The sequence below is a fragment of the Strongylocentrotus purpuratus genome, unplaced genomic scaffold (assembly GCF_000002235.5).
Source record: "Strongylocentrotus purpuratus isolate Spur 01 unplaced genomic scaffold, Spur_5.0 spur5_contig_837, whole genome shotgun sequence".
Taxonomy (NCBI): Eukaryota; Metazoa; Echinodermata; class Echinoidea; order Camarodonta; family Strongylocentrotidae; genus Strongylocentrotus; species Strongylocentrotus purpuratus.
In genome coordinates, this window is record NW_022145543.1 from 1,320,198 (window position 1) to 1,340,361 (window position 20,164).

The 20,164-nt window shown below is 39.2% G+C and overlaps 1 long non-coding RNA gene across 1 annotated transcript in view; it reads right to left on the bottom strand.

The window, feature by feature from the left end:
- Positions 1–1,110: 1,110 nt before the first annotated feature.
- Positions 1,111–20,164, bottom strand: part of LOC105439963 — a 31,534-nt gene continuing 12,480 nt past the window's right edge. The window contains exons 5-22 of the long non-coding RNA XR_004064205.1: positions 19,793–19,965; positions 18,439–19,093; positions 17,269–17,412; positions 15,958–16,149; positions 15,136–15,362; positions 14,642–14,789; positions 13,506–13,600; positions 12,254–13,171; positions 11,388–11,689; positions 10,111–10,292; positions 9,277–9,534; positions 8,767–8,924; positions 7,919–8,078; positions 6,455–6,528; positions 5,293–5,418; positions 3,197–3,322; positions 2,323–2,436; positions 1,111–1,380 (exon numbers count right to left, since the gene is read on the bottom strand). This is a non-coding gene — a long non-coding RNA (uncharacterized LOC105439963). The remainder of the gene's footprint in view (positions 1,381–2,322; positions 2,437–3,196; positions 3,323–5,292; positions 5,419–6,454; positions 6,529–7,918; positions 8,079–8,766; positions 8,925–9,276; positions 9,535–10,110; positions 10,293–11,387; positions 11,690–12,253; positions 13,172–13,505; positions 13,601–14,641; positions 14,790–15,135; positions 15,363–15,957; positions 16,150–17,268; positions 17,413–18,438; positions 19,094–19,792; positions 19,966–20,164) is intronic.

Here is a 20,164-nt window from a genome sequence, read left to right on the forward strand (position 1 = left end):
GTAGCTGATGTCAAAGCTGTGGTATGTCACATTGGTAACGTTCACTAGAGCGTCGGAACCAAACTCATTCCAGCTTGGTTCTTCCCCACCTGGTCGATCAATCTTGAGAAGGATAGGCGCGTTAGCGTTGGAGATCGTAATGGCCCCGCCTTCCAGGGTTTCGAAGACGACTTCCATGACGCCGGAATCGCGCGAGATACGGTCAGAACTCTCTTCGTAATTGTATGGATTCGTTGGTAAGGAGGTTGTCTGCCGGTTTAGAAGCAAAAATGGAAAGGTTTTAGCCAAATATGAAGTTTTTCACAGCATTCAGTCATGGTATATTACAATTTGTATAGCCACAGAGTTATTTGTTATAAGGAAAAATCTGTAATATGAAGATTTATATACAGATGCCAAGGGGACAATGCATGGTATTTGCAGAAGAGCTTTAAAAAAAAAGATTTATGCTTACGGGTCTTTTGTCTTTTATTATACTCATCATGGTGATCGTAATCGTCAAAACTTTCATCATCATCGTGTACAACCTTATTATGTTCAATCATCGTCATTATCATTATCACCATCGTCATTATCATCGTTATACTCATATTACATCATCATTATCATCTAACTGTAATAACAGTTACCATCACCATTAACTTTATTATTGTCATCATCACTGTCACAATCCAGCATCACTAATTCATCATTATCATCCTCATCACCATCACCGTCACCATCACCATCGTCACAAAATTCTTCATTTTCATCTTCGTTATGATACTTATGGACATTATCGTCACCATTATCATCAACATCGTCACCATGGTCACAACCGGCATCACAATTACAATCAGCATTAACTCCACTATTGTCATCATCGTCGTAAGTTAAATTAAATTATCGACATCATCATCATCACTATTATCTTCTCCATTACTATCATTATCATCACCATCATTTTAACTGTCGTCACAGCTATCATCATCATCACCTTTACTATTGTCATCACCGTCGTCACCGTCATCATCACATTATCGTCAACTTCATTATCGCAATTATCGTCACAGTGACCATCGACATAGCCGTCATTACAGTTATCATCATCACCATTACTCGCCACCACCATCATGCCATTACCTCTCGCGAAATGATGGCATCGTTACCGCAGATTGCCTCGGGATCATCGACGAGCTCGGTCAACGAGGGGAGGAAGACGCTCCCGGAGTCTTCATTGACACCACGATCGGCCAGATCGCTACAGGTGTTCTTTACGTACGTCATTGAAATTGTGTCTGTGTGAATGGAAACAGCAGGCTCCCGGGGTAGGGTGTTCCGTCCCAGGAGCTTCTTGATGGCTTTCATCTTATTTCTGGCTTCAGTTACCACTGCACGACCCTGTTTGGAGAAAAAAGTATGCATATTCAAATTTAAATAGATTTTCCGCGCAAATACAGTTGATGGGTCGTGGTCTAGTGGACACGTCACCGAGCTATGGATCATATGGTTCGTGGTTCGAGTGTCATCACGGCAGTGATGATTGTGGAGCGCCAGGGGTGTCAAGTTTGACAGACTTAAGTGCGATACAAAAACCTTCTTGTATTATCATAAATATGATTATGATTATCAATTTTATTATCATTATTATGATTATGATTATTATCATTATCCTTATTGTTTGTACAATGTAATATATAAAAGTGCTCACACGGGAATCAATTCGGATTTGGATTCCGTGCGCGGGATTTTTTCTACAGAACGGCAGATAAAGTTCTTTTATGGTCGGTACATCCTAACCATACACAAAATAGTTTGTCAGGCGATTCAAGTACAATTAACGATAGATGAACTAGTAGTTCGACTCCTACCTGGTCCCTTTTCCGTTTAAGGTTCTCCTCTTTCTCGGGTGTCCACTCAGTTGTGGTGGCTGAAAGAGAGAGAGAGAGAGAGAGAGAGAGGAATGTGAGTTTCAAAGTATCATTGTTTCTAAATATGTCAGCGTGTAACCTGTCCCACACAACTGAACTCCACTGTGCTAGTCAGTTCCAAGCGAATTACATTTCCAGATAATTTTCAATTTTGGAAAAAAATAATATAATTACAGACATTTTCACAAAAAATAAAAACACCCGATCGTTATGCCTTTCCGTATCCAACCAAGTTAGAGTTCAATTTCTCATAAATGTGATGAAACGTTGATAGGATACATAATTGTTGCGAAAGTTCCATGATAATAAGTGATATGTAATTTCATGAATCAGTATTCTTCTTATTATTTTTATTCAATCTTTTATTTCTATTATTCTGATAATTATACTTCGACAAACCTTCTTCACCCACACTAGAAGTAGCTGCACTGATTGAATCTTGAAGGGAACTGAAGGTTTGGTCACCGTCTGAGCTCTCAAATTCATCTAGGATCGGTAAGGAGTCCTGGACACTCAACGCTGACCCCTAATTTGTTGATGAAAGGGGGAAAAATTTTGATGTTTTTCTTGTCATTTTACATGATAAAGAAAGTTTCAAGCGTTGAAGGTTTAAAGGGGGTGTAGCATGACGAGACTACATGTCGTTTCCGTGGCCTGACTCGGGGCCAATCGGGTATATACGACTACGGACGACGCGACCGCAGTATTCACGTGCGTGCAACAAACACGAAACCGAAGCGTGAGGGGAAGTTCCGTCTGTTTCACGAACGCTAGCGCGCTGACCGTTAATCAAGTTCATTCGTTTACGTGCAGTTGTCCAAACGCAGTTGTCCAAAAGAAGTCGTAGACGGCGTTAACCGGTATTCGCCATGTTACACCCCCTTTAAGACCATGCCCCGTGATCCAGGTTCGAATACAGGTGCCTCTCTCTACCCAGGATGAGTGAATCGGGTGGCATGGCTGTTGGATTGTATTTTAAAATGCACTGTACTACATTGAAAATTAAATAACAGCTGCTGGAGCAATGGAGGATGATGAAACAAAGCTTTTGACAATGCAGAGCGAAAGTTCTTTGGAGGAACAAAGAATATGTATACTTAATACTTATTTACTTGAAATTGTATAACTGATTTCATATAAGTTTAACATTCTATTATCTAAGATTCAAATACTTTATTGAATTGCATGAACTGAATATAGTGTGATATATGCTAATAACGCAGAATATGATTATTGTGAGATCTATGGTAATTAATTCAAAATCATTCCAAAAAAAACAGACTTACCTGAAGTATATTTCCCATAAGTCCTAGCAGCAGAGAGGTGGTTGCGCCCAGTGTTTCTGTTGACACGGTGTCCTGTAGTTCTTCAGTGACATCCAATATGTTTTCAGCTACAGTATTGAGCGAGGTCTACATAGGGCGATATACATTGATATGACAATCATATTTATGATTAACTACATGCTTTTGAAAGTACCTTACTGAGAGACATGTTCTACCTATATAGGATTAAATCATAATCTTTGTTAAAACAAAAGCCTGCTTTAGGTCTTATAGTAGGAGCTGTCCAAGGGTTTAGGGTTCCAAACTCAGCCCGGCACTAATGCCCTTTGGTCATAAATAAATCTACACTCGCCATATACGTGCACGGACTGCGGGAAGAGCATTATTATTAACTCTGGCGACCCATGGTAAATAAGACCCTATTGTTGTCATTAATTATCAGCATGATTATAATTATAATAAACACAGAAAGCCGAGGCATGCTCCGTCCCTCATTCTAAATTACAATTCCAATGATAAACCATATTGACAAAAAGTCTGTTCTCTCAGCATGTCACTTTTTGAAGAAGAAAAAAACACAGTCCCCGATGAATGACATCAAACATCATGAAAGCATTGTCAAGAGTTTTTTTTTCCATGGTGCATGATTATCGACATTAGGGACTTTTAGATTTGCGTGGACTAATACGTGTGACGTCCATTCAAGGCAGTGCAATAAAAGGACGTCGATCGTAGCAATCCACGTTGTCGTTGTGCAAATCTAAAAGTCCCTAATATCAACAATGTCTACCAAACGGAAAAAGGGGGCTTTCCGCACTTGTTAATTTATGCATGTCTCTTACATGATAATGTGTGCAATTTATATTTATCAAGTCTGTAAATAATATATTTGTATTGCTTTGTATTATGCAGGAACATCGGGGGTATCAGTCTGTTAACTGATGAGGCAATCCTCCTTTTTGCAGGAGCATTTGGTTATGCAGATGATTTGACACTGCTGTCACCTAGCGTGACTGCTCTTCAAGAAATGATTAAAACTTGTTTAGATTATGCCATTAAATTTGATATTCTGTTTAACCCTGAAAAGAGTCAGTTAATAGTTTTCAGCTGTAATGGTAAACCAGTTATGGATCCAGGAATCACGATAAATGGAAGACATATTGATATTGCATCAAAAGTAACTCATCTAGGGAATGATATTTCTAAGAATATAAATGATTTTGATATCTCAAAGTGTGTTGGAGATTTCAATCGACAATGTAATATGTTTTTGTTTAATTTCAAATATGCTAACTCTCACATAAGAAATATATTGTTTCATAAATATTGTTCGAGTTTCTATGGCTCACAGTTATATCCTCTGTTTGATAAATGTTTTGATAATATTTGTAGACAATGGCGGGTTGCAATAAGAAGGGTTTGGAAAATTCCATGGCAGACACACTGTCATCTTTTGCCTTATTTAGCAGGTGTTATGGATCCAGAGTTATGGTTTGCCAAAAGATGTTTATCTTTTGTTGTGAAAGCTATGAATTCCAAAAATTATACAGTGGCACATATAGCTGGAATGGCCAGGTATGGAGCTCATTCTGTGTTGGGAGGTAACATAAGATTCTTGAATGATAAGTACTTCATGGATAACAATGAAATTCAAAAGCAGTGGGCTGTGCAATGCCAAGTGAATGATGAGACAATACGCATAGTTGAACAAGTAAAGGAATTGATCAACTCGAGGGATGATTATTTATGTAAGGGTTTCCTTAACCGAGAGGAGTGCGAGGAAATTATCTTGTATTTATGCACACTCTGATCTTACCCTGTTATACATGTATTCTGTTGTTGATGTTGTTTTTTTTTTCTTTACATATATTGTGAATGTGCCTATTTGTAGAATATATTGTATATTTTTTGTTATTTTTTTATATGTGCTTTTTAAAGCGAATAAAGAACTCTTGAATTGAATTGAAACTGTAAATAATCAAAAACAAACATAACAAAAATCTCTGGCAAGCAGACAAAGATAGTTTCGCCAAATTATGGAAGGTTAGGGCTACCCCTAGTCCTCTTAACTCCGCCAATATCACAACTCTACTCACCAATGCACCTTGAGACAGTTCATTAGTATAGAGTGAGAGTTCTAATGCAGATCCGGCCAATATCTGAGCGTCTTCTAAAGAATTGACAGTCATTGTAGCTTGAACCGAAGCTATCTTGCTTCTCAGCTGTCAAGTCGAAATAGAAAGAAAAATAAACTTATATTGTACCGTCACAAATTTTGGCCATTGAGTTCTGAGACCATATAACCTAATAAAAAAATCCAAGTTAAATTCTCACAATTACTTTATGAAAAGAAGTAAAAGAAAAGTCGTTTTAACTTCATGGACAGTATAGTCAAGCCCATTTTATTCAAAACAGCCAATTTAGTCCAAATAGTAGACAAAACCACTCATGTTGTACCGTTACATGTCTAAGGTCTGGTGCACACAAGCGATTATTCATCTCCCGCCAATTGCGCCAAAAGATTGTTGATTAGATTCACGCAGCGAAAAATATTTCAATAGTCAGTATAGAAATTACATACATGTTGTTGGATTGTACAAGCCGTTCTGTTTGTCCTACCTACACTGTACCACCACCACCACCACCACCTCCACCACCACCACCACCACTACCACTACTACTACTACTACTACTACTTCTACTACTACTACCACTACCACTAGCACTATTACTACTACTACTACTACTACTACTAATATTACTACTACTACTACTACTACTACTACCACTACCACTATCACTACAACTACTACTACTACCACTACCACTATTACTACTATTATTACTACTACTACTACTACTACGACTCTTACTACTACTACTACCACTACTACTACTACAGCATGTTTAATTTGAAATTTTGCCTACCTATGTATAACATGTACCATACCAATCCACTGATTAGCATGACTGATACTCACATATGCTCGTGTTGTTGTCTTCTGTATTTTCTCAACTTCTAATTCACGGATAGCTGATGATGACTTGCATGTAAAATATCAGAAAACAAAAATAAATAAATAATTATCTTACAAACAAATTTGAGAATAGTTTATGTTGATGCCTACTTTAGTAATTTAGTTTCTTAAGGTTGCTTGGTTGGTACTGGTTTTGTATAATCTTGTATAATCTCACTTATGAGGTATATCAGTTGTGAATCATATTTTTCGAATAAATACGATTATCCTAATGACTTACCTGCTCTGTGACGGTAATGTTTTCTGTCCCCAGATTCCCCGAGTGTGTTTCAATTTGTCCATCGATTAGAGTATCTGGAACAAATACAAAATTTGAGATAAAAAATAAGAATATATACACTGTACGTACAATCTTCTCTTACGGTCGAGTGCATACGACCCCAGAAAATGCCATTTAAATCCACTACAGCTTTCTTCAAAGGTCAACGGCAATTTTGATTTGTTTTTTGTTTTTTGTAACGTCTATGATCATAGGTTTAACCTCACTTTATCAATTTAATGGACCAGTTGTGTATCTTTACAGATATGTTCGTATTACATGACACTGACTATATGAAAATGGCATCAATATATCGAGAATTCTGAGTTTAGAATTTTCTTCCGTCCCTACCAATATTATATTTTCTTATCATATTTCTTAATAATAATAATAATACATAACACTTATTAGGCGCTTAATACTGATGTTTCTAAGCGCACAGTGTTCTGATTAAGAGAAGACTATAACCCGTAGAATTAAATTAGAAGAAAAAGCAAAAATACAAAAGTAACATAGATAAGGTAAGAAAAACAGTGGCAATCAACTAAATAAAGACAAATACAAATATGGTGCGCACCTCCATTGACCGACGCACAACTGCAATTTACAATTTGAAAAGATAGGTTTTGAGTAGAGATTTGAATTGAGATACAGAGGGGGCGCAGTGAATAAAGGCGGGCAGTTTGTTCCAGAGAGCGGGGGCAATAACTGAAAAGGCGCGGTCACCATACCGGGTGTTAGTGCGGGGTCCAGGTGTTAACAGTAATGTGGAAGATGAACGAAGTGTTCGTGACGACGTACGGGAACGTAAGGATATGAGATCGGAAAGGTAGCAGTGACTACTACAGCAAAAAAAAAAAACTACTACTAATACTACTACTATTTCCAGAAGTACTTCTACAACTACTACTACTACTACCAATAATACAAACACTAATACAAGTAATAATATTTATAATTAATGATAATTAATAATAAAGATTGGAACAGACTTAAGATTGATAAAGATTGAAACAGACTTGACCATCAGAAGGGGAATCATGGAAAGAAAACTTAACTATTTTGGACACATTGTTAGGAGATCTGAAGGTATTGAGAAGCAAATACTGCAAGGAGCAGTCGAAGGAAAACGGGGTAGAGGTCGTCCACCAATATCTTGGACTGATGATATTAAGAAAGTGTCTGGACAAGGAATGAAAGGTGCAACACGAATGGCAGGTGAAAGAGTTGCATGGCGTGCTCTCGTGAAGGCCACAGCAGCGCTTTACAGCGCCACCTGAAGTTGATGATGATGATGATTATAGTGATAAGAAGAAGAACCAAAGAATGAGAAGAGGAAAAACAAGGAAAAGAAGAAGACAGATTGATGAATTGAAACGAAACAAAAGCTCTTCAAGAGAAAATAAATTACAATTAACAACATACTTGTGAAAGTTCTTTCAAGATTCAGGGCTGAAATATCAATCGTAGCTTTTTCGGTGACACTCACTAAGCTGCCTTCAGCCTGGAGTTTATCGTAATCGTCTAATAATGATGTCACAGTATCATCTGCAAGAATAGTCTCGACTATCTCTCCAGGATCCACCTTCATTAAGAGGTTGAAATTTAAAAGAGATCAGATTTTATATGAACAATTAAAAATGCAAAAGCTGAATCATCGAGGATCTGAAAAGTCATTATCTTTAATGTAATCGAAATTTCAAGGGATTTCAAACTTCCTTCAAGAGGTCGCAAAGCCAAATCGGGCCAGAATTGTAGTGATATCAGACCAACAATTCGCTTGTCTACCATTTGAAGCCAAATTGGCATTTTTGTTGACTAGAAATTTTGAATACATTCAAATTAGTATGCTAATTATCATTATTTAGAACCTTAATCAGTAAGATGTTTTTTAGATTTCCAAATCTCAAATTACTACTATTTGTAAAAGACTCGTATAGCAAGAGAATCAATAGTGTGCATTATGGTTTAGTATAACAAGTATTAGTCCGGTTTACTAACGTTTTTTTTACCTTTTATGCACACTTTTTAAACAACGATTGCCCTTTAAAACCTGTAAACTTGCCCGAGGATTGCCTGACAAAGTAACAAGATATGTATGCAGAATGGATACCAAGTATTGCAGTTCCTTCATCAATAACAAGTTAATGGAATATCTCGTCACCAGGTCTCCTAGAGAAACATCTATACATTTGAATATGTAAGTAAACCGGTCTATGTCACGTGATCAGACTATGATTTCTTATTGGTTACTAGTGATTACCAAAACTTACATAGACATTTCCCGCATCGACTGTCACTGACGCACCATAACGGTCTGATATGACGACTGAGATTCCAATGGTGTTGTTTACTTTACCGACCGGGAGCGGCACCAAAGTGCTCGATCGGCTACCCGTATACAGCAGTTGATTGCTACCGTCATCAACAGCTGTAAAACAACAAAATCATCACAAAACCTAATAAGAAATCATCAATGTATATTGCGAGCGTCGAAATGTATTATTGACATGAATCTCATCTTTATGAACGATTAAGTTTCCACTTGGTTACCACAATGCCACACACGGTCCATTGAACATTTTTACATGTTATTAAGTACAATTTCATGAGAATATGACAGTTTAACTGTTTTCTGTTGCATTTGTGGAGGGTCAGTTCTGTAGAATGACTGTACTATACAATTAACAGCGCCGCCGGGATCAGCGTGGTTCTAAGGTAAGTAATGTCCATTGTCATCCCAAAACGACTGTCTCCCTGACTAACACAGTGACATGCTTTACCATAGAATTCGTATGACGATATGCCGTCTTCATCTTCCCAGTCCATGCATGCAATGTACACGGAGTCGCCGAGATCGATGGATCGAGAATCGACGTCGCAGCCATTCCCTGTCGGGAGTGTGTTCAATTGAGCTTCGATCTCTGTGATGCCCTCGACGCCCCCGGTGTTGGTAGCCGAAAGCCGAATTACAAAGCTCGTTCCTGATGACTGTCGGCTGAACGCCGCTTGCTTGATGAAAATTGCATCAGTATTTACACCTAGAACGGTGATTCGAGACAAAAGGCAATTTAGAAACATGTTTTGCAAATATCAAAGATCTAGGAAATAAAATAGGAGCAGCATGAAAAACTATTGAAAAAACACCAATAAAAGGTGCCGTAGAATCCTCTCTCTAGAAAGGGAGGCGAAAAAGGACATTCCCGCGTGAACCGTCTGGTCTTTATACTGATTCACGATTCACGATGGTTCGACAGTTAGCTATACCAACAGTGCCACTCTACTTCAACAAAGGAAGTCAGCAGCCTCCAACTAATTCGTTAATGTTCATTCTTCTTCTCCATCTTCATCATCATCTATACCTTCTATTCTTCTTATCATTATTTTCATGATGCTATTTCTTCTTTTTCTTTTCTTCTACTTTTCTTTCTTCTTCTTCTTCTTCTTCTTCTTCTTCTTCTTTATAGAAAGTTAAACAATTGAAATGAAAGTATTTTATTCCTGCACTTCTGTATTGTTTCTTTCGATCAGCTTCAATTGTGATTGTGCTTTCAAAGACGTATCCTCCCTATATCTGTAAATAGGGGATGTTTCAACTCAAGGTACCGGTAGCTTACCTGTCGCATAGCTCTCCAAGTCCGGTAAGGGCATTGTATGTGTCCCGTTAGTAACATACACCTCCCATCGGTAAATCACACCGTCGCAATCAACGACACAGTCCGATCTTAAGCGAAGGTCAGCCGAAGGGTTGATCTTGACCGAGTTTGACTCGGGCGTGAATGGCGTTCCCTGGGCTAAACTGAAATTCAAGATGACATGATGGAATGATATCAAAACGAGGGTAAATATTGGTATTTAGAAATTCTCTAAACAGATTTAGCTCAGTACACTGCGTCGGGGCGCAAATTATACCACGATAATGTTAAGTAGAGGGCTAGCCTTGGTCCACGTTCAATGCTACAGCTTCGTACTAGTCCCCAACAAGAAACATTCCTCACACAGAGGATTTCTTTATGTTGGTGATCGGAGGGAAATACAATGACTTATTGATAGTTTATTGCATTTTCTTTGTTTTTCTTAATTTATGGGGGCTGCCCCCTACCCTAGCCCCTGCTGCGGTACAGTCATGATTCAGTGGCAAAGTAATGGCCTCGTAACTGTGAAGCCCCAGGATCAAAACCGTGTCAACGTGCTTTATTAGTGCCCTTTTGTGGGGCATTAATCATTGTTAACGTCAGTTATGACTTAATGACGTAGGTCCCCTAGTTTTTAGTAGCACACACATGTTTTAGCAATCACGCAAAACAGACACTCGTAAATTATTATTCAATAAAATCTGAGAATTAATATTATTATCTAGATCTATAAGGAATAAATCACTGTCAAAATCATTCCATAAATTGGGGTAAAAAAAAATTATTCCACCTTTATGACCAACAGTGTCACATTCGAATCGTTTCACATCTCCATTTTATACTAGGTAACATTGTTCAGATGATAGAAAATGGCGTTAAGGTGGTGAATTCGATGCTAGATGTACAAAACTGGTCATTCCTAAGTTCTGCCAACCATATTTGTATAATTATATTAAATCTTACGTAAATGGAATCGTCACAAAGCAATGAATTGGCTCTGTAAACCATTCCAAGCACTCAAGTGTTGACATAATTTTAAAAGTCTGTTTTATGTCATGGAAAAACCTCTGGGAGAATTTGCTGTGACGCCTTCAATGAAACCATAAATATCTCTGTGGTTTGAGGTATTTTCAGGATGTTTTGCATGCTAGATGGTTAGTTCAATAGAAGGAATATAATAAATAAATTTTCATTAAAAAAACCTTCAACCATGTTACCGGTTCACTTTAGCGTGGCAACTGTCAAAGGGAGATGTTTACCTTATGACGGGTTGAGGGGGATCCCCGCTGACAATCTTTAGCTCGAACGCGACCTCACCGGAAATAGTTCCTTTCTCGATGACCACCTTCATGTCATAGGTCATGTTATAGTCCATCCACCCGGTGTTGAGGTTAAGACTGCTTTGGTCGTAATTCAGTCTACCGGGACCAGTGCCAAAGCACCCTCCCTCAGAGCCCCCATCGCCTGTTATATCCACTGGTGTGTCAACAAGGGTCTTGTCATTGTTGAGTCGAAATTCCTCATAAAAACGCTTGCAGTAGTACTTGAATACACTGATTCCCTATGTTTGTGTGAAGGATATTTTCAGACAGAAACAAGATGTGATTATGAACCATTTCGAACACTTGGCCCTTGTTAGTCAATAACGGTACCCCTAGACAAGTATTCTACAAATCAATCTATGAACGTGGTACAGGCTTGATACTTGATGCAGGAATTTTTTTGAAAATGTATGGTTTTCTTGTAAAGCTCTGTCCACTGGCTGGCTTTCTATGGAACTGAATAAAACTGCCCAAAACCAAATGCAAGTCATAAGTACACGACGACAGTGATTGGTCGAACATGTCGAAAGTCAATTTGCATTTATTTTTGAAGTCGTGTGTTATCGCTTCCCGTAATGAAAGAAGCCCCATGTATGATAGACATCTGGAATGCAAAATGAGGTTAATATAATACCATTAAGATACCGTCCTATAACTATTTTGGCATAATTTTTTAAGGAAAAATCATTATTGTTTTCATAACCCTTCGACAGTGCTTGATAAGCGGTAAATACAGTTTTACATAAGTGATGACAAATATGAAGAATAAGTATGTTTGCTAGCTCAAGTCCTGGATGACATACCTGGTCAGTTACCGAACTGTCCAAAGAAGGGTCTTTAGAATAGAGCCCGGGATTCAAGTTGAAGTTCTGTCCGTGACCAATTGTAGTTGAAGACAGTTGTCCGTCAACGACCTTAGCTTCCAGACTGAAAGACAAAACATGAATGTACTCTCGAGCACACGCCGTGAAGACAACACCATCTAGCTTACTGCTGTCCATGGTGACACAATAGCTTATGCGGTAGTACCCTGGCGGGTATGTATAGGCGTTCAGCTTGATATCGGCTGTGTTAGCTTCGCCGACGTAGAAGGCGTCAGTCGGGTCAAGATCCGTGAGATTCAGAGAGAGCCCCGGAATGAGTTCGCCACTGGTGCTGTTGAATTCCCGCACTGACCATTCCTTGAAGTTGTCATTGATTTTACAACGGATCGTGGTCGTAGTTTTGAGAGGAACATAGTCGTAGGTCTCTACTCCTCTCGGGTCCATCCATTGTGAGTAATCTTCGCTGAAGGCTACTTCTGGCACGTTGCACTCAAGGTACGTCACAGCGAAGGGTTCCTCGATGACGATATCGGTGACGAGATTGAAACCGTGCACGGCGAAAACGTAACTGCCGTTGTCGGCGTACGTATGCACAAGATTGATGGTATTGGTAAGAGGACCTATGTAGTCCGCCGTGGATGACTTCCAATGCCCCTCGCACACCGTTTCACCGTACATGATGGGTGTCTGGTGGTCGCCGTAGTCAATGGCCAAGCACGAGTTGTATCCGATCTGGCCGATGGTGATGGTGAAGTTCTTGGGCTGGTTTGGAATGGTGATCACCCCTGTTGATACGTCTATTGAATGGATTGTCCTAAAAAGTTGGAATGTGGCACTGATGGTGTAACGTTCGCTTACTGGATTGCTCGCAGCAACTCTTACGGTGTGTTCTCCAGGCTGCGGAAAGACATACATGTAGTAATTAGCTTATCAGAGATCCAACAATGTCCTTTACTACCTCCCCTCAAAAAGGGTATCACTGTACATCGTATCGTTACAACTACTTTATACCTCAATCTAATATATACAATGTACTCATTTGCAAGCTTTTAGTATGACAATGACATCTCATGGCTATTTTCGCAAATACGTAAAGTGTAATAACAATATTGATACTATTACTAGAAAGGAGAATTATTGGACTTTTAGTTTTATCTCAATTCTTAAATGGATTTGTTTTGTTTTGTGTTATTGTTTTGTTCGGGGTGGGCATTTTATGCCTCCTACATACCTCTGTATATTGGCGTGAGAGAGTATCTTCAGTTGTATTTCTAGGCACCGAAGCACTGTCACCAAACTCCAGATATTCGAATGTGATATTAGTTCCTGAAAATGAACATTAAAAGGTGAAATCAGCGGAATGAAGAGTGGCACTTAAAGTATAATGGTTCTATTGATGCATTTCAGTCGTACATACACTGCCATATTCAATGATTTTGTTGATATCATCAATACAAAAAGTATCGTCACGTTCTTGAAATTATAATGGTCTTCTTGAAAAAGGTATTAACCTAAACATGTAGACGGGGTTGTATCACTTTTAATGGCTCACTCTTGAAGAAAAAAATTATCCCTAAACATCATTTACTATTTTCTACAGTATAATAATATCTCGCCAATATCCTCGCTTAACATAAATCCTAGGTACAAACTAATCGCAATTATTTCGCTCTTTTAATCCAAAGTCCTATAATGATTATGGGTTTGGAGGCTTCAGCTTCATGCCCTGTCCAAGCTAAACCTGAGTATCACCACCTCCCCCACACCTCTGGAGCACACGAATCACTTGGACCAAAGAGATCCTCCTTGCTTGGACCAATGCCTCATGGGAAAACTAACAAGCCCCGTACGTTCACAAGGTACCGTCGTAATCATAACTACGGCGAGGGTTCACAAGGGACCAAAACAACGAGTATTCGAAGTTAACTTCAAGCTGGGAAAGGCATTCATTTGAACTACAAGCGAGGTAACCTCAACATAGATTGCGTCCGCACGTCACATAACTCCGAATGAGGACTCGGCCCCTATACCTCCTCCCCCGACTCGTAGTTATCGCTAACCTTAAGATATATCGTAGATTGTAACTTCGAGTTAAATTAAAGGTTTATACTGTTCCCATGGTCCGTAACTACAAGAAATGTACGCACTCAATAAACACGAGTTAACGGACTGTTGTGTGATCATCACTTTTAGGACAACTAGTCCATAAACCCTATTTTCCGGTTGACTAACCTTTAAGATAATTTTCACGTTGTTAAGTTGTCGATTGTATTCTAAGGGAATAATTGTCAAGGGGTATTTTATCAGGGATAGTATCTGTTGTCCTACTGGGTAGTTGTTCTGTAAGGTGTTGTAAGGTGTTGTTACCTGACGAATACACTGGTTTGAAAACGATCGGTCTCTCCAGCGGATAGTTGTCTCCGTAATCCGCAATAGGATCACCGTCAGGGGGTATTTCCGGTTGGTAGAAGACGTCCAAATGGATGTCTGAGGAGATTATGCCGTACAGTTTAACCTAGAGGGTTAAAGATACATGAGAAAGTAACCTTCTTTCGAAAACCTCTCATTCGAATTCGCAATAAACAAGCGTTTCTTACCTTTTATGTCATAATGTCGTATAGAGTAAGCCCTTTCAATTTGAAAGATCTTAAACTGTTATCAGATTACAGTGCATTTCAAGGAATGAATGATCCGACCAGTTTATCATTTACCTAACCTTGGACGAGAGTGGCAATGTAGATTTAATGTCTCGCCAAATGATGTGAGTGCTGTGGAAGAGATTTGATCCCTTTACTTTGTGGTCAACGATCCAGTGACCTATACGCTATGCCACTACACCTCTATATCACATCATATCTTACCTCAACTTCGAGTGTGATTGTCGCAACAAGATTTTTTATAGTCACGAGGACAGTAAAGATGCCTGGAAACTGGACCGGATGGGCGTAACTCTCATGGTCCCCCTCGTTGGAGAGAGTCATCACATGGGTACTATTGTCATAGTAACTGCTACTGAAGGAGATGTTTGCGTCCGTGCCGTAAGGTTTGCCGTTCGACGCGAGAAGCTCTACCGTTATGTTGATGTAACCTAGGAAATAAGGGGCATGGTGAATACCAGCGTTTGTCTAGATTAAAATTGCTCAGGTAATCAACTGTCCCGGAAAGAATAGTATACCCGGGCACACTAAGTTTACCGTGCAAGTTGGAGGTAATAACTGTTCTATTATTAATCGTCTTTCTCTTCCATATTAAACACTCTATCACGTTCAAACTCCTATTTACATTTATAAAATAATAGGTAACTGTGTTCATTTAACATGAATGTCGTAATGATTTCTTTATTTATCTCCGTTTCAATGTGAACATATTTGAACGTTTCCACAAAGTATGTATAAACTCAATTATGACATGAAACAAAGTAATAACATTTTTATACAAAGACAAAATATAAATAATGAAGAACTGAAAAAGAACACGTGAAAATTGTTGACCTAAATGCATATAATATAGGGAGGGTCACGCTAAAGAAGCAATGCTTGTATGATGCAAGCCCCTAAAACTTAGTTACTAAAGAGTTTTGGTCATGAAACTGTATAATAATCACTTTCCTGTTATTCATCACGATTTCTGTTACTGTGGAAACGTCGGAGTGGAAATAAGAAATCTTTAAAGGCAAACCTTACCCTGCTCAGGACTGGGATAAGGGTGGGAAGCGGGAGTGTCCGGCAGGATTCTATAGTGCTCCTCGAGTACAGGATTTTGGATGTAGATGGTTTTGGATGCTGTCTCGTTTCCATGGAGATTAGATGCGGTGACCGTAATAGTGACTAAGCCGTTAGAGTCATCGTAGAAATGGTTGAATACCGGTAGAGCCGCTGTACAAAAGACAAGCAAAATAATGGACCATTGTGGTAACAAAAGGCTGGAAAAAAAATCGACATAAGTCTTACTGTTCTCTGTTCAGAGTGCCAACCATGTTTTAAAATTGGGCAGCCTCTCATGACGCCGCCTTTAGTACTCGTTTACCGACATCTAAACAAAGTGAGCGTATTATTAATGGCGGGGTGTCAGCTATTTTAACTTGTACGCTACTTAATATGATGTTTCATGAAAAAACCTCGAGGTATCTGACATGCATATTACTCTGCTTTGTCTTAAAAAGGTCAGGAGTTAATTTGGAAACGTCAATAATGTGTTCCTATTTATAATTTTGTTTTAATAGACCAGTTAATACCCAAGAATGTATTAGGTTCCAGGGAATGCTTAAATACTTTATGGATTAGCATAAAACTTGCCAAAATTTTGCCTGACAAAAAGTAACTAAGGCCATGAAAGCATTCAAGCTTCGTTCTTACGCTCCGATTGTTCAAATAAAATAATGATTTACTTATAAATGCAATGTTTGTCACATTAACACTGGCAGCAGGGTTTCCTGGCATAGGGCCTCCAGCAGTTTACTTTAATAGAAAGAAAAAGACGACGATCGTCTAGAAAATGCATACAACTTATTTCATTTTCAAACTATCTTTATAGAAAAGCTGTCAAACCACCAGATACTTTCGAGGTACTACGTAACACATACAAATTGTTTCCAAGGGTTGGATATACAGATGTGTACAATTCTGCCTTCGAAGTATGACATTTGTCTGCTTGAAAAGATCACAGCTTCACATGGGCGAACTCAATTCAACTTTGAGTTAAACCCGACTCTTTTCATGCTTGGAGTACGTCATGTTGAAGAAAGTGAAAAACATAGGCCAATTTTTACAAATTAAGTTAAACCAGACCCTGAGTCTAAGAGCACGCTTAACAATGAAAAAAACTTTGAACTAAGACCAACTTCAGTTTTAAACAAAAGTTCAAGCCAAGTGTCGGGTGTAAATTTTTAATAGAATACGAGCCGTAGACTTCCTTGGTTAATTTCGACGGAAGGCCAAGCGTCGGGGTTAAAGTTTAGTACGATACTTGCTACTGTGAGCAGACGTTTGTCTTACATAAGCCAGCAGACACGTTTGTTTCTCCATCTCCCCAGTCGATTTCCAAGTCTATGGGATCCCCTGAATCGACCGATAGTGTCATTGAGATGTTAGCCTCTCTCGCAAAGTACGGCTGGTCCGGGGTGAGAGTTATCTCCAGATCTACAAACGGTAATCACAGCAAAGGAAAATATTGATCAGATCAGTGGGAGTGTGTCACTGATTTTGTTATCGGAAGTTTCAAAATATTACTTTAACCTGTTATGTGTAAAACATATATATATTCTGCCAAGTGCAGAGGGGGTGCGGGGGGTCATATTTAGATACTTTATGAATATGCTGAAGCGGGTTCTTCTATTAAAAACAATAGCCCGAATTTTAAAAAGGAGATTTAAATCTAACCCACGGTTTTTTAAACCGTAGATTATTTAGCCTAAGTTTAAATTTAACCCATGGTCTAAACCAGATTTAAACCATGAGTTACCCCTCCTTTGTGAATTAGGGCCAGTAAGATTGTTTTACTACAAGATGAATGAACACATGTACAACAGTTGTAAACATGTTTGCTTTTACTGATTTCCCACAACAAGCATTTGTTTAATATCATTGGGTTGCTTCTGTTTGTTACTGATTGAATAAAATCCTTTTTTGGAAGAAAAATAACCCAATTCATGAAAGGCTTTGCTATATTTATGGGACATAATAGGGCGTACCATCCCAGTTGAATAAACAAAAACTACGGATATGGCCTTTTCGTGGAAATCAGCGTTCTCCGGCTAACCCCCCTCCCCCCTCCAAGATTTATAAAATAATAACAATTCCCCCCCCCCTCCAATTCCGACGACACTGATGTAAGACGATGGCCGATGTAAGTATCAATATTATATTAATATCATTCTAAATCCCGCTGAGTAGGCAAGTGTTAAAATGTTTGTTATTATTTCTGTGTACAATATTACCGTATTTTTTTTTTTATAAATTTTCAAGGAAAATATAAATATCCAGGAAAGAAAGAGATGTAGGAAAAATGCGAGAGCTTGAGAGATAGAGCGAGAGAGAAAAAATCGACAAAGGATAGGAAGAGAAGTGCGAAAGAAGGGGAGGGGGTTGGGAGTAAAAAAAAAGTGAAGAGAGAGCGTGTGTGAGTGTGTGACAAATTGTGAGAGACAGAGAGAATGTTTTACTCACTGAGAATGGGGATCTGTACCTCGACCACACTTTCAGCCGTGATACCTGCAGAGTCCAGTGTGTTGTTTACTGTCACTGAGATGTTGTTCGTTCCGATATTAGGGTATACGTGCTCCAGAATGACAGAAATGGGATCAATAGCGGTCAACCGAATATGGAACCTCTTTGCTTCTGCGGTAAAGCCGGAGGAGTACGGCGTCCCTGCCACGGGTATCGACGTCGCTAGACTGAACGCCACCGCTTCATCGGTATCCGCAGTTTCATACCTAATTATAGCGGTCCCTGTACTAACCGCGTAGCCTAAGACATCTCCGATTTCTGCAGTTGCGGTTCTGTCTGCGAAGGGTATCTCGAAGTAGTTGTAACCGGTAGTGGTAGCTGTCTTGGTAATGACGTGTCTGACCCTGTAGCTTGCACGACTAGCGTCGCCCGTGGATGAAGCGTACCGGTCCGGTTCTGCATCGCAGGTGGACTCGTCGGATTTCGATGCGCAACGGTGTTCGGATAAACAGAAGACGTGCGTGGACGAATCACAGTAGGTATGATACAAGGGATTGGTCGGCATCGAGGAATCGTAGCCACATTGTGACGTCGTGCACTGGTTGTCAGTTAGGCAGTAGGTTTCACCTGCGCCGCTGCAGAAGGGTTCTAGGATCTATTTTAAAGAAATCGTTAATTTTAAGAAAATCGCCCATGGCCTTTGCACCACAACCATCCTCGTAATTTCCAAAATCATATACTGATATCACAATCATCAAAACAGGTATTAGCGTATAGTGTTATTGTTGTTACCAGTTCTAGTTAAAAAATATTCATTATTGTATGTAATTACAGGTATGTTATTTCCCCGTTGGGGGAGGGGGGCGCAGGGGCCATTATTACATTATTACAAGCAGGAGTGAGTTAAGTTGAGTTAATCCCGTGTTTTAAAGTTTTAAAGTTTACACGCATTTCAATGGGATTTCGGCGAACTTGTACATGTACTATTATGACGGTTTCGGTAAAACGAGTCGAGTACTTTTGTCATTTCTTGAGAATTCGTCTGCTTGAATAATCATCCTCTCACACGAATGCTCAAAAAGTATAAACAAAATTACATATTAAAATAGATAATGTTTACCCCTAGTCCCTACCTATTGTTTTATTGCTAAACGCCACCATGCTTGTAACAATGGCCCGTCCCCCCCCCCCCCCCTCTCAAAAAATACTAAATACTAACTTTAACATTCCAGTATAAACATTATCATAATAAATGTTTTGTTAGTACGATTCGTAACCCTTTCCCTATTAATAAGAGTACCACCATTGATAGTCATGATCGGTATCATCATGCTATGCAGCACCATACTCATACCAGAAAGTTAATCGTCCCGATAGCTTCCACGTTGACCTCCACCGATCGGATGACCCCATTATCAAGAAACTCCTGGCCCGGTAAGATCCATACGGTGTCTGATAAAACGGCGTCACTTTGTAGGGTGGACAGGGCATGTTGCGAGACAGTTCCTATCGAGAAGGTATTTGGTGCTGCGGGGGAAAAAAGGTGGAAAAACATGCTAGATATTAGTGGCGAATCCAGGATTCAAATGGGATGGGAAAGTGCAAACGTGGATATCTGCTCGTGTGTATTTCGGAATAGACCTGTTCAGGTTACAAACGTTTAAATTGTATGCGTACTTTGCCGACAAAGGTTGTTCTTGACAACATTTGTTAACTTTGTCCGAGG